The sequence below is a fragment of the Pollicipes pollicipes genome, unplaced genomic scaffold, assembly GCF_011947565.3.
Source record: "Pollicipes pollicipes isolate AB1234 unplaced genomic scaffold, Ppol_2.1 Scaffold_4740;HRSCAF=5597_pilon_pilon_pilon, whole genome shotgun sequence".
NCBI lineage: Eukaryota > Metazoa > Arthropoda > Thecostraca > Pollicipedomorpha > Pollicipedidae > Pollicipes > Pollicipes pollicipes.
The window spans coordinates 20,454,335-20,468,906 of record NW_023596545.1 but is presented as its reverse complement, the minus strand read 5'-3'; the positions used below and the strand labels follow the sequence as shown (position 1 = coordinate 20,468,906).

General features: G+C 49.0%; 1 protein-coding gene across 5 annotated transcripts in view; it reads right to left on the bottom strand.

Annotated features, from left to right (window-relative positions):
- LOC119098662 (zinc finger RNA-binding protein) overlaps window positions 1–14,572 on the bottom strand; it is a 38,678-nt gene that overhangs the window by 6,568 nt on the left and 17,538 nt on the right. The gene's annotated exons all lie outside the window — the stretch shown is intronic.

The following is a 14,572-nucleotide window of genomic DNA, read 5'->3' as shown; positions in this document are numbered from 1 at the left end:
AACGCACAGTGACTCGTGAACGTGATCTGTTCACGTCCTTTTCAATAAACCACGAAAAGATGCTGCATGCGTTGTGGTGCACCTCAATAAACTGCTGAACGTCACCTTGGATATCGAAAGTGAAGCTTTTTTATAATAGGTAAAATGATGGGAGAGTACCAAAGTGCAGCGTTCAGTGATCGCCCACTGGCTAAATCTGATTTCATTGATCGAATCCAAAAGATCCTCTGCTTGCACATTGGTTGCGTCAATCAAAAACGATTGCACACTATCCTAAATGCGGACTATTCTCACACTCCTCCATCACGCAGGATTCCCTCTGAATATCACATACGTGGCTCAGTAAGTCCTTTTAAGTGACATCTCGCAAACCCAGAGATCCAACCGTCAGCTTCACTCACGTGAAGCTGACCGCACAACTTCACGTGAGTGAACCTGACCAGGCAAACCGCGTGAGCGCCGCTGCTACCCACCGGGATGCAGTGCTCGCGGGATAACAGCCTCACGTTTGCACATATTTTATCTGAACAGAGCGTCTCAAGCCTTCGTAGTAATTACTACGCAAACATTCTGATATATTAGTGTGTTGTAAGCACACAAACACACACGCACACGCACAAATTGGGAAAAGCAAGACAAATTAAAGGTACTACTTTCATCGTGGTGAGCAGGTAGTGCAGTGGGATTCGTTCCGCAGTAGTGGCTACTTCAAATCGAAGTTCTAAGTTGTTCGGAAGGATTTGGAGAAAACTGCCACTACCGATCACATCGGGCGTGTCTTATCTAACAAAAAGTGAAAGTGCAAAGCAAGGCAGCATGCTCCCTACAAACTTCGCCGTGCTCTCGTTTTGCGCTTCCCCAATGGATCGGCACAACTGGGGTTGCTTGAGTGTTTCATGACCGCAAGACACTGCCCACACATCCACACGCTCCAGCCGCACGACAGGCACTAGCCCAAGAACCTATCATTGGACCTGTGTCTGATTTCTGAGTAGCCCTTATTGAACAAAAGACGACACCATCCTTAAGGTATGCACTCACCTCCCCCCCCCCCCGCTCTAATTACCCCGGCCCCGCCAGTATACATGAGGGGGGGGGGGGGCAGCTGGCTGCGGCGATGCGCCGCGCGCCCAGTCTTCGTGCGTTACTCATGATTCGTCGGTGCACGGACCATGTCTTTCCAAGCGGATACCCACCTTTTATATTCAAAGTTTTGGAACCAAATTTTGGTCTCTTACATGCAAAGGACAAAAAATCAATATCACATCGTGAAATTGTTCTTCTAGCATTTCAAAAATTAATAATGCCTCGGTTATTATTCATTTTGTAATGAAAATTTCAAGAGTGGCACACAAATATTCAGAACAGTTTTCTGATCATCTGAACTGATAGGTTTTCTGAATTACCCCTCAAGCAAGTGGAGAAAATTTCCATCCAAAGTAGCCTTGCAACTACGCTTCTCGAAATTGCCGAAGGTCATAATAATTCCGAAACGGAGCAACCGAGACATTGAAAATGGCACAGGCAACTTCAGCGTTGATGACAGCCCATCGAACCCATTTTAATCGAATTCCCATGCATGAGGGCGTAAGGCATTTGTCGATTTGTCTTGGAATGCCCTAGGTATTCCCTTCATGCAAGTTGGGTTAGTATTACGAAAATGACGCACTTTTGTTTTCATGTACCACGACTGAAATCGACTTGCAGATGTCTCCTACCTCGGGCTGCGGATCGACAAGGAAGGTCTGCACCCAACAGAACAGAAGGTGGAAGCTGTGCGAGACGCCCCAGATCCTGAAAACGTCGGGCAACTGAGAACGTATCTCGGCATGCTAAACCACTACAGCCGCTTCTGCCCGAAGCTGAGTGCGGTTGCCGCACCGTTGTATGCACTCCTGAGGGAGGACGTGGAGTGGCAATGGAGCGCAGAGCAGTGGGACACCTTCAGGGCAACGAACGTTCTTCTCTCAGAGGCTCCCTTTCTCGCACACTTCGACGGTAATGCACCAGACATCGTGTCAGCAGATGCCAGCTACTATGGCCTAGGAGCTGTGTTGTCTCAGATGACACCAGAAGGAGAACGCCCAATCGCCTTCGCCTCCCGCACTCTGAACCAAGCTGAAAAGAACTACAGTCAGATCGACCGTGAAGGTCTGGCTCTGGTCTTCGCCGTCAAGCAGCTCCACAGCTTCGTGTATGGAAGATCCTTCACGCTCAGAACCGACCACAAGCCGCTCCTGGGGTTTCTCTGGAATACCAAAAACCTGCTAGAAGCCGTCCCACCACGCATGGTGAGATGGAAGGTCACGCTGGACGCCTACCAGTACCAGCTGGTACACGTCTCCGGCAATGCAGAACAGCATGCAGCAGCAGACGCCCTCAGCCGCCTGCCAACCTCTGAAACGGTGGCAGAGGCTGCAGTAGCACCGCTCATGGAAGTCATCCAGATGTTTGAAGCTCTTGATGGACTGGTAACTGTGGACGCTGTTCGAGAATGGACCAGAAGAGATGCCGTTCTCTCTGAAGTTCTGCACTACACCCGGTACGGATGGCCCAAGTCGTCAGAGGTGTCGCCAGCTCTCCTGACGTACCAGTGCCGAAATGCCGAACTGAGTATCAAGGGCGGTTGCTTACTCTGGGGATGCCGAATGGTGATGCCACCACGGTGCCGCGAAAAAGGCACTCAAGCTCCTTCATGAAGGGCATCCCGGCATTTGCTCTATGAAACGTCGTGCTCGCAGTCAGATCTGGTGGCCTGGGATGGACTCAGACATTGCCGAGCTCACCAAAGTCTGTGATACGTGCCAGCTACACCAAGAAGCAGCGCCTAAAGTGCCCTCTCACCCATGGAGGTACCCAGACGCTCCGTGGGACAGAGTACATGTTGACTACGCTGGCCCTGTAGAAGGCAAGATGCTCCTGATCGTGGTGGATGCGTAAAGCAAATGGCCGGACGTCTGGATAACCAACGACGTCAGCACAAGAACGACCGTAGACCACCTACAATCACCTTCGCCATGCATGGGATCCCCGCAGTGATCGTGAGCGACAACGGTAGCTGCTTCACCAGTAAGGAATTTAGCGGATTCACAAGCGCCAACGGCATCCGCCATGTCTTCACCCCTCCGCTTCTCCCTGCGTCTAATGGTCAAGCGGAATACATGGCGAAGCTCGGGAAAACCGGAATCAAGAAGCAACGCCCCGCTCCCCTGCTCATGAAGCTCCAGAGGTGGTCGTTCCAGTGCAGGAATACGCCACATACAGTAAAAGGGGAAGCCCCAGCAGAGATGCTGTTCAAACTCGCTCCAAGAACGCACCTGACGCAGCTCCACTCGTCGGAGGAGAGGCAGTACAGCAGCAGCACAGCGAGTGGTTCTATCAACAGATCGTTCCGTACGGGAGACGCAGTCTTCATCACAGAAGTGACTGGTTCGGCCTATAAGTGGCTCCCAGGAACCGTGCTAGATGTCTGCGGACCGTCTTGCCAGGTTCTGTTGCAACATGGCCGTCCGTTCCGTCGTCACTTCGATCACATCCGTTCCCGTTATACGTCTGGAGAGGATGGACTGCTCGAAACAGAGAAGCACTTCACACCTGGTAGTCCAACCTCACGGCCGTCCGGGGCTGCGCCCAGGAACGTGACGGCGCCACAGCCGACTGACAGCAAGCCAGCGACGTTCGCTCCGCCCGCGGAAGCTGTCAAACAGCCAGCGACATCCGCTTCATGCGTGAAAGCTGAAACCAGCCTCTCGCAGCCCAGTGGCGCGTGAACGACGGAAACATGGCGTGCTTCAACATGTTCTGCTGCGCCGTTTGGAAATATAACCAAGTTACGAGTGGATTGCGACGCGCCAAGCCGCGTGTATCGCATTGTGCCTAATAGCCTGCCCAGCCAATAAACTCCCATCGTTCTGCACCGAGTGTGTATGCAACAATCACGAAATCCATCAACTCGCTCGAACTATTTCTATCCCAGTCACGAATTTTCGGTCACAGGGCCCGCACCTGCAGTGGATGAAGGGTTAGCATGCTGGTCTCTCACGCGGTAAGCCCGGGTTCGAATCTCGACGACGGTCACCGTCAAGTGGGTGGCTTCATGGCCTATCGGCGCGGCATGATGATACCAACTCGCTTCACTTCTAAGGTGAATGAATTCTTAATAGGGCTTTTCATACCGGAGAGCACCGTAATTTCTAATGCTAGGGGGAGGGAGTCCACACCCTACAGAGATACTGAGGATCCCGTGAAGGTTGACCGTAAATCTAACTGAGTGTGACACACTGAATAGCCGGTGGAAATGACGCATACGACAGCGGAGGCATGTAGAATTACGTTCGGCAATTGCGCGTAAAAATTCATCGACGCGTATTCGACTGCTGCTCAAAGGCGAATGCACCAAGGCCAATAGGGAGGGAACCTGAGTGGTCATGGATGCCGCAGGGGACCAACACAATGGCCCCCGTCAACAAGTAAAAGGTCCTCAGAGCAAGCAGAAAGAACTCAAGGCCAATGTGGTGGGCCCCTAAACAATCGGTAGTGCCCCGACAGGCTGACCTATGAATCCCCGGTCATGGCACAGGACCCTCCGAGGAAAGGGGAATTATTCAAGACTATAAATTAGTACCGCTGTGCAATCGAGAGCGCACTGGCAGGTCAACAACACGAGCCTCGATAGGAGTGAAAAGTCAGCCACATATGAGACCAAAGGAAGAGAGCCCTCGATCAAAGTATCGAGGGCCTGAGTGTACACTGGCATATGCTGCCCTGGAAAAAGTGTACGTACTACGTAGTCTTTCGGGCGAATGGGAAGAATCCGTGGAGGAAAACCCAATTGATCAACAGTGCTTAAGCATGGAGGCAGATAGCGTCCCAACAGCACATTGGGCCCTACGAAAACAATTGGAAGAGATCAAGGGTAACGTGAAAAGATCCCTAGCAATGAGATTGACGCAGCAAGTGGACATATAGGGACAGACAGCCAACAGCGTAATACTTCTAGACAGCGTAATGAGCCCCGAAATTTCATCCAAGCAACACTCTCTCAATCAGTGAAGAATGAACTTTGTTCACTTGTGAACTCTGTACTTTGCTAGCAATGGTTCATGGCCATCTGTAGGCCCAAATACATCCAATTTTGTTGTGCTTTTGTTGTAAGGAAACTGCGTCCGTCCGGCCGGCTATCGACCCCTCCGGAGCCTTTAGGTTCCCTCGGCATGGTCCATGGGACACGATCCTGTGTCTTCCCCCCGCCCTACCCTCTGCATCCGCCACCGGCCCGAGCAGCTGAATAAATGGGGCCCGTTAAGAACATATGGTCATACATTCAAATAAGAAATACTCACGGCGCAATGTGTAGGGCTCTGAACGACGACTGCGCCAGAACGGGTTAACATATAGGGCCCCCGTCGAGAGCTTGGGACCCTCCTTTCAAATAGGAAGCTTTCAATACCCAATGTAGAGGGCCCCGGAATGATCGAGTGTGCCCGAGCAGGTTTACAGGTAAGGCTCCCAAAAAGAGCGTAGGACCCTCCATTAAAATAGGAAGCATTCAAGACCCAATGTAGGGGACCCTCGAATGATCCAGTGCACCAAAGCAAGTAAACATATGAGGCCCGGTCAAAAGCGTAGGGCACTCCATTCAAATAGGAAACACCCAAGACCCAATGTAGAGAGGCCCTGAATGATCGACTGTGCCCGAGCAGGTTAACAAATAGGGCTCCCAACAAGAGAGCAAGGCCCTCCATTAGAATGGGAAGCACTGGAGATGCTAAGTAAATAGCCCCAGAATTATGTAATGTGCCCGAGTAGCGTATCAGGAGCCCGACAAGAGCGCAGGGTCCTTCATTCAAATAAGGAGTACTCAAACCCAGTGCGGAGGGCCCCCGAAAGATGGAGTATACCCGATCAGATTATCAGATGACCCAGACAGGAGTGTAGGGCCCTAAATTCAAGCACCAAGACCCAATATATAGGGCACCCGAACAATCCAACGTGGCCAAACCGGCGAACAGATGGGGTCCCCGACAAGTGCGTAGGTCCCTCCATTCAGATAGGAAGCACCCAAGACACAATGTGGAGGGTCCCCGGATATTCAAGTGTGCCCGAGCAGGCTAACAGATGGGGCTTCGGCAACAGCGTGGGGCCTTCCGTTCAAATGTGAATTACCCACGGCACGATGTAGAAGGCCCCGAATAACCGAGTGCGCCAGAGCAGGTTAACAGATAAGGCGCCCGAAAAGAGCGGAGGGCATTCCATTAGAATAGGAAGTACCCAAAACCAGACGTGGAGGTCCCCCACGATCGAATGGGCCCGAGCATTTTATCTTATGGGGGCCCCGACAGGAGCTTAAGGCCCTCCATTCAAATAGGAAATACCTAAAAGCCCATGCGGAGGGCCCCAAAAAATGGCGTGTACCTGAACAGGTTGTCAGATGACCCCGATACCGGCAGAGGGCCCTAAATTCAAACACTGAGAACCTATGTGCAGAGCCCACCAGTAATCCAGTGTGGGCGAGGAGGCGAACAGAGGGGGACCCTGACAAGTGCTTAGAGCCCCATTCAAGTAGCACGTGCCTTTGGCGCAATATAGAGGGCCCCAAACGATCGAATGTGCCCGAGCAGGTTATCAGATAGCCCTCCCCCCCCCCCCCCCCCCCATAGAAGCGTAGGCTCCCCATTCAGCAAATAAGTACCAAAAACCTGGTGTAGACGGTTCCCGAACGACTGAGTGCCCAAGCAGGCCATTAGATGGGTCCCCGATAAGAGTGTAGGGCCCTAAGCAAGTGACAGAGAATTGGAAAGGTCCTAGACCAATGTAGAGAACCCATTGGCTTACCGCAAGTGTGTCGGTAGGTTAACCGATACCCACGTAAAGGGCCCCTGAGCAGCCGAGAATACCCCGGCAGGTTAAGGTATGGGACTCTGGCTACCGCTCAGAGAGCCCTTCTGGCGAATGGAAATAATCTGTGGAAGGGCCCGTGATTGACAAGAGTTCCCCGGCACGCTAACAGGAAGGGCCCCAACAACAGCGCAGGGTCCCTCTGAGCAAATGCAAAGAAATGAAGGACAACGTGGAATGCTCCTAAACGACCGAAATGAGCCTGCGAGGGACATATAGGCCCCCCGGAAACAGTATGGGACCGTAGACGATGTAATGGGGCTTAAAATTTAGAGTTCACAACTTTTCCAATCATTGAGTAATTTTTGGAACTTCTCATGGGTCCTTCACTTTTGCTTACAACTGTTCTTGGTGGCCTGAAAGTCCAGATATACCAAGTTTTGTTGCGTTTTGTGTTAACAAAACCGCACTTGTTCGGCCGGCTGTCGGCACCCCGGAGCCAATGGGCCCCTTCGGGGCTCAAGGGGGGCATGCCCCGTGGCTCCCCTCTCTGGATCCGCCCCTGCTCGTTACCGTACGTCTTGTGGGATACTTTTGTTATTTTCCACTTTTTTGCTCCTCCCCCAACTCAACTGCCCATGATGTCGGATTTTCGAGGGGGAAAAGTGATTGATTCTAAGCCTGAAGCGTCATTTAGGTGACCACAACGAAATCTCAAATGGGAGCACCGTAAATCCGATATGGGACCCGAAGGGCTGGCTAAAGGTCATTGAGGGGGCGCGGATCGGATCCTCAAATACCAGCCAGAGGGCCCGTTGCACCGATTGGGCCCCGGCGTGGGCCTGGGGGCCCATTTCCCAAGCAGGGACAAGGGCAGGATTCACAATTTACATTAGTCAGCACACCCCGAGCCAATGAGGGGGCCTGTGTCGGCCAAGGGCACACAGCGCCTAACCGGAGATCCGGCGTTGACAAGGGTTGGTCAGGGAGTGTACGAGGGTGCCTGAAGATGGGCTGATGTGCCCTTCAAGACTGACGATAAACGGGCCGATGGGAAGGCTGAATGACCGTAAGGGTCGAAAGGCTGCAGGTCATCCTGGCCCGTATGGCTGTGATCCCAAATGTCAGCCAATGTGCCTCTTTCGCCGCATGTGGACTCCTGGGACAGTGCGGGCATCTATTTCCGACGAAGACCACACCAAATAGCTGACTCCGTGTTGTTCCGAGCCCTGGGGCCCTATTTCTCTAGCAGGAACGAGACCGAGACCCGCGATTTGCATTGGTCGGAGTCCCTACAACAATGAGTGGTCTTTTGACGGTCAGGCCTCCAGAGTGTCCAACAGGAGTCCTGTGACGGAAGGAGTCCCGAGTCGGCCAGAGGTGACCCGGGGCCCTTGCGGGGCTCTTCACCCCGTTTTAGCCAAGGGTCCGTTGGCCAAACACGGGTCTCTGTGCCAGTTAATGGATCACCTGCGGTGATCAGAGATCTTGTTGTCCCAATGCCCCAATTGCGCCTATTGCAGGTCAAATGCCCCGGCCAGAAGCCGCCAAAGGGCCTTCCGCGCCAGGGAGGTCACTAATGTAGGACGTACATCTGTAAGGGCCTCCGGACAAACCCATCAGGCGAACCCGTCTCCATGTCGCCAGAATGGCAGCTGGTAGACAACCCGGGCTGGGACGGAATGATCTTTAAGCAATTGCCCGGAAGGGTCGTGTGCACCTAAGTCTTCACTAATGTTTGCGGATTTGCCACATTACATTACACATAATGTTTACACATTACACATTTTCAATTAATGTTTATACAACTTGCCGGCCTCATTTAGAATTACGGTCAACCTTCACAGGATCCTCAATACCTTTGTACGGTGTGAACTCCCTCCCCCTGGAGAGACGGAATCCTCTTTATATTTAGTCCTCCCCCCTGGCATTCAGAAACTACGCTGCTGTCCGGTATGGAAAGTCCTAATTATAATTCACTCCGCTTAGAATGGAAGCAAGTTGTCACCATCAAGCCATACCGGATAGACCATGAGGCCACCCACTTAACATCGGCCGTCGTCGGGATTCGAAACCGGGCTTACCGCGTGCGAGACCAGCATGCTAACTATCTATCCACTTGAGATGCGGGCACGGCTGCCGAAAATTTGTGATCAGAATAGGATTTGTTCAGAGTGAGTTAATAGATTTCGTGATCGTTTGATGCCTATCACGCATAGAGCCGACTTTTCGCACGGGATTCCGCATATTTGTACTTGCTTCCCTCTAAGACTGGCAATCCGCGTATGCTTGATGCGCACAGCCGTCTGAAAGATTTTTGGAGGGTATATAAGCACGGTGCATAGTCACCCTCCATCTTGGAGGCTGTATAAGCCCGGTGCGTAACAACCCTCTGTTTTGGAGGGTGTATAAGCCCGTTGCGTAACCGCCCTCCGTTTTGGAGGGTGTATACGCGCAGCCTTCTCAGTTCATCTTATTGATGTTTTGTGGGGGTTTGAGGCTGTCCTGGCTGGATTTAATTATGATGTGTTTGAAGCTTTTGTGTGATATGCACGAAAGCTAAATAAGTGTACTGTGCACGGTGCTGTTTGCGCGTGCGGTAGCCATATGTAAACCTGTTGGCAATGTCACAGGTTTTTCTCCATGGTTTTAGTGTAAGGCGGCATTGGGCCGCTAGTTGCGAGGAGTTGAGTGCTTTGCCTGCTGTCTTGCACTATGTTTGATTGTGTGTGTTGTGTTTCTATAGCTGCATTTGCGAAGACATGTATGAACCTGGTGGTACAAAATATGCCATATTATTGCTATTACGTTGTAAAGTTAATGCATCTCTTCAATAAATCTTGACACTGCTCAGATGACAAGCTTCTTTTTATTTCTTGTTTGAAATCATTTTGAGGCATGAAATATTAGCATGACATAAATTACAGATAGCAAACGTTATAATGCTATGAACATTTATGGGTAGGATTGGGTTGCAATCCAATGTGATTACATATTATGGTTGTTGGGGACTGAACCCCATGTCACGTCAATTTTTCATCATCACATCATCTTCCTTAGGTATATGAGTGCACGCAAGCACGTTATGTGATGGAGAAATAATTTCCATGAACGTGATCAGATATGAAATGTTTGCAGCTGTTCCATTGCATGCTTTGAAGTCCAGGCTTAATAACTTGCTGTATGAGTCCAGTTATATCAAAGGTGTCATATAGGCTAGTTCTTCCCTTGAAAGCTGATGATAACTATAGCACTCTACTTTTTTGCCTAGATATGCCAGGGACCTGCAATGAAATTGTCAGAGACAGGTACCTAAGAGGGAGGCATGGAAAGAGGGGCGTCTTATGTCCCATTGCCATTAATATTTAGAATAAGGACATTGTATGGCTGCTCCTGGTATTGAAAAGATCATGCTGGAGTATGTTACTCAGGCATAAATAAAGGTGAGCTGTGCACTAGGCATTGTCTAAAGTTACAAAAAAGTTGCCTTTCCTCTATTGCCAGCAAATTGCAACTTATACCCTTTGAAAATTATGAAATCTGCATTTCAAGCAAGACATGAGCAGAGTGGTAGCTTTTTATGCAGCAGGTTCAAAATCAATTTCCCTAACCTGCACATGGCTATTGAATGCCTTTCAAAGGTCGGAGTAAGTTGTAACAAACGACAGGTTTTGATCTCTTCAGGTACTTAGATGACCTGATGCAAGATTGAAAGTGATCGTATTGGATTCCTGTGGGATAAGCAATCCGGAAACATGCATGACATGACTAGCATACTGCGTGTCATGTTGGCCTCGCATGGTCTCATCTTGACATCCTACCTACATCTGGACTATGTAATCACCAGAAAAAAAAACTGTAGCTGACGTTTAAGCTGCATAACGCAATCAAAATGGACGGGAAAATATTTTGAATCATCCATCGCATGAATACAACAAATTATCACGCTAACCTATGGAGTGACCTTGGCCTGACTCCATTGTGGCATCTACATGTTCGTGACACAGCATCCTCATTTAGCCAAAGAGCATATAGTTTTTGAGGAAATGAAATACCTGCTAATAAACCTTGCTGTTGATATTATGGCCTCTTCGGAGGAGAAATAGTCTTGTTATGATCCAACCAAAGATATTTGACGGCTTCCAGGCTTAGAACCGTTTCAAAAAGCCAAACAACTGCGGTAGGCGTGTATCCGCTGTTGACCATTGCGTGCCGATTATACTTATGACGTCATGAACCGAAGCAGCGGAATTTGGCCGGACGGTTATACCTTCTGTTTTAGGGCCTTGCCCGGCGCCGAGCGCTCATGCGCTCCGGCAGGTATCAACAAGTCGCCGGCCGGCCTACGCCGTGTGAGTCCAGGGCCCTAGAACAGAAGGTATAACCGTCCGGCCAAATTTCGCTGTTTCGACTGATGACGTCACAAATGAACTCGGCACGTAATGGTCAGCGGCGGATCCATGCTTACCGCAGTTTTCTTGGCTTTTTGAAAAGGTTCTAAGGGTGGAAGCCGTTAAATATTTTTGGTTAGATCAAAACAAGACTATTCCTTCTCCCAACAGGCCATAATATGAGCTCCAAGGTCTATTAACACGCGTCCACGTGGCCGGCTAGATACCTATTCGCTCTGGTGGGTGGTCAATTTGACCCTCCCTGAGATCTCGGTAACTAAGAAAGCTAGAGACACAAAATCTACAGGGTGTGTTGACCTGTACGTGAACTCAGTGAGATCAAATTTAAGGTTCCTAGTTCATGACCTTCAGGTCAAACAAGGTCAAACAAAGTCAAATTCCAGTTTGTCTCCAAAGTGCCCCCAGAACCTGGGCAACTGTTTCTAAGCAAAAGGTCACACGCCCATTTGCGGTCAGTGACCTTGTTTGACCATCTGAAGGTCATGCTGACTATTATCATAGAAGACTGCTCTGAATTTTGCATTTAAATAAGTGACAAACATTACGCTTGGCAGTATGTTCCTAAAACAAAATGTCAAACCGGGTCATCTTAGATCAATGACCTGTTCTGACCTCTAAGAAGTCAATGGAAGATGTACAATGCGGTTCCTGCAGTCAATAAATTCGAAATGAGCACTAAAAACCATCTCATACAGTAAGCCTTAGAGTAATAACTCAGGCTTGTTTTGACTTAAGTCCGACCTTCATACCTGACCTTAAGTCAACGTAATTTGCTCATTCAATATTTGTGGTGCCTAAGACAGCATCTCAGAGATGTATGGCTACATGTTTGCAGGGGCTGGGTCAACTGGCGCATTTCATTTTTTCAAAAAGTATATGCTCTTTGGCCATTCCATAGGTTAGTATGATAATTTTGTGCATTCATGCGACACATGATCCAAAATATTTTCACATCCATTTTGCTCGCGTTATGCAGCTCAAACATCAGTTATAATTTTTTTGCTGGTCAGTACATGCTCAAAATGTAGGATAAGATGCCAAGATGAGGTCGTACGGGGTCAACATGACACGCGGTAGGCTTATCACGTCATACATGTTTCCGAATGGCCCATCCCATAGGAATCCAATAAAATCACTTTTAATCTTGCATCGGGTCATGTTAGCTCCTAAAGAGATCAAAACCTGCTGTTTGTCAAAACCTTTCCTGACGTTTGAAAGGCATTTAATAGCCACGGGCAGGCCCGGGAGACTGATTTTCAACCTGCTGTGGAAATAGGTACCACTCAGCTCATGTGTTGTTTGAAATGCAAATTTCATAATTGGCAAAGCGGTAGAAGTTTCAATTTGCCGGCAATAAAGGAAAGCAAACTATTTCGTAACAACTAGACACTGCCCACTGCACAGATCACCTTCATTCATGCATGAATAACACACTCTAGTATGATTTCCTCAATACCAAGCGCAGCCACACAATGTCCTTATTCTAAACATCAACAACAATGGGGAGTAGGTAAAAGACCTGGTCACATCATCCTATTTGTATGCAGCATGCACGCTTCTTACCATTGGTAGCTTGTGGCTCAGATGCTTGTCCAGAATCCATACACAGCAACACAGTCTTCTGAAGTTATTCTCACTGTTAGGATCGCGGACGGCCCCCTTTCCACGCCTTCCTCTTAGGCACCTGTCTCTGACAATTTCACTGCGTGCCCTTGGCAGATCTAAGCAAAAAAATTTGAGCGCTCTAGTTATCATCAGCTTTCATGGGAATAACTAGCCTTTATGATACCTTTGATATAATTGTACTCACACAACGAGTTATCGAGCCTGGACTTCAAAGCATGTAACGGAACAGCTGAAAAAATTCCATATCTGATCACTTCCATGGAAATGATTTCTCCTTCACCACATAACGTTGCTTATGTGCACCTGCATACCTAAGGAAGATAATGTAATGATGAAAAATTGATGTGACGGGATTCGGTCTCCGACAACCATAGTATGTAATCAGATAGGATTGCAACTCAGCACTATCCATAAATATTCAGTGTTATAAGGTTTGCTAGCTGCCATTAATGCCAGGCTAATATTGCATGCCTCCAAATGCTTTCAACGAAAATGAAAAATAGAGGCTAGTTATCTGAGTAGTCTCAGTGTTAACTGAAGAGATGCATCAGCTTTACAATATCATAACAACAATATGGTATATTTTGTACCACCAGGTTCAGACATGTCTTTGCAAATGCAGCCATAGAAACACAGCACACACAGACACACATACACACACACACATACACACACACATACACACACACACACACACACACACACACACACACACACACACACACACACACACACACACACACACACACACACACACACACACACACACACACACACACACACACACACACACACACACACACACACACACACACACACACACACACACACACATACACAAACACACGCACACACACACACACACACACACACACACACACACACACACACACACACACACACACACACACACACACACACACACACACACACACACACAAGCATAGCTCAAGACAGCGGTCAAGGCACTCACAACTCGCTGCAACTAGCGGCCCAATGCCACCTTACACTCGAATCATTGAAATAGAAAACCTGCGCCTTTAACATTACCAACGGGTTTACATACGGCTACCGTACACACAAGCAGCATCGTGCGCAACACACTTCTTTAGCTTTCGTGCATAATACACAAAAGCTTTGATCACACCACAACTAAATCCAACAAGCACTGGTTCAGTCCCCCACAAAACATCAATGACGTGAACTGAGCAAAAGTAAACAACACGCAGCGACGCGAGTCAGGGTTGGTGAGATTATTTTCTCTTCCGCGCCACGCATTTGGCACTTAGCAAAAATGAACCCATCGGGATAATGAATGAAAAATGAACCTATAGCGATACACAGGAATGACAGGGAGCTGGTGTGAGTCATGCCCAGCCCGGCACTGAACCCCACCGCCGATGAACCGCCGATGAAACCCACGGAGCGGCCAGCGGCGACGAAGGTATCTAGATGCAAAAATGTGATTTAAAAAATTTACCAAATAGTTTCTTAGACAAAATTGGTAACTTGGAAAGACCTAAAACGGAGCCAGAGTTACCAGTGCATCTGCATTGTTCTAGAAAGAACAGGATGAGGGCAAACGCTGCAAAATCGATCCCTACAGGGAAAGCGACGAAACACGCCTGACCACCACAGCAGAGACGTGGAAATTCTCGATTGCTGTTTGTACGTGGCAAGTGTGCTCGAGGATATGC